Source organism: Monodon monoceros, unplaced genomic scaffold (genome assembly GCF_005190385.1).
Source record: "Monodon monoceros isolate NGI ecotype Baffin Bay Population unplaced genomic scaffold, NGI_Narwhal_1 Super_Scaffold_21, whole genome shotgun sequence".
Taxonomy (NCBI): Eukaryota; Metazoa; Chordata; class Mammalia; order Artiodactyla; family Monodontidae; genus Monodon; species Monodon monoceros.
The window spans coordinates 76,167,752-76,168,695 of NW_021703778.1; the positions used below are offsets into that span (position 1 = coordinate 76,167,752).

Below are 944 nucleotides of genomic sequence, written 5' to 3' on the forward strand. Positions count from 1 at the left end.
CGACGAATTCTCTTTATAGTTTCAGCTAGTCTGAGTGGGGATTTCTACTGCTTGGAATCAAATGTCTCCTAATCCCCTGTTAGGAATGAAGAAGACAGCACAGAGTCACATGGTCCAGTCACCCGTGGCATATATATATATATATATATATATATATATATATATTTTTTTTTTTTTTTTTTTTGGTTGTACCACACGGATCTAAGTTCCCCAGCCAGGGATTGAACCTGGGCCACAGCAGTGAAAGCACTGAGCCCTAACCACTGGACCACCAGGGAATTCCCAACCTATGGTATATTTCAAGGACAATCCTACCCACTGCCTGGAGGTATCCAGGACACTGCCCACCCACCCAATGGGCTGCCCTGCGCACAGGAGCCAGTGAGCTCTTTCTTTTTTTTTTTTTTGAGCTCTTTCTTAAGTAACAATCAGCCTAGGAGCGCCCTCCATCTGATGAGGAGACTCGGTCAAAAATAAACTCCAGGGACTTCCCTGGTGGTGCAGTGGTTAAGAATCTGCCTGCCAATGCAAAGGACACAGGTTCGAGCCCTGGCCCAGGAAGATCCCACATGCCGTGGAGCAACTAAGCCCATGCGCCACAACTACTGAGCCTGAGCTCTAGAGCCTGCAAGCCACAACTACTGAGCCCACGTGCCACAACTACTGAAGCCTGCGCGCCTAGAGCCCGTGCTCCGCAACAAGAGAAGCTACCACAATGAGAAGCCCGCGCACCACAACAAAGAATAGCCCCCGCTCACCACAACTAGAGAAAGCCCGCACACAGCAACGAAGATCCAACAGAGCCAAATATGTATAAATAAATAATATATATAATATTAAATAAATAAATAAAATAATAAATAAAATAAATAATTTATTAAAAATAAATAAATAAATAAACTTCAGGACATGGGGCTTCCCCAGTGGCGCAGTGGTTAAGAATC

At 44.9% G+C, this 944-nt stretch overlaps 1 non-coding gene across 1 annotated transcript; it reads right to left on the minus strand.

The window, feature by feature from the left end:
• Positions 1-206: 206 nt before the first annotated feature.
• TRNAE-UUC lies at positions 207-278 on the minus strand. The gene has a single exon. It is a non-coding gene; the product is annotated as a tRNA-Glu (tRNA).
• Between the last annotated feature and the right edge of the window lie 666 nt (positions 279-944).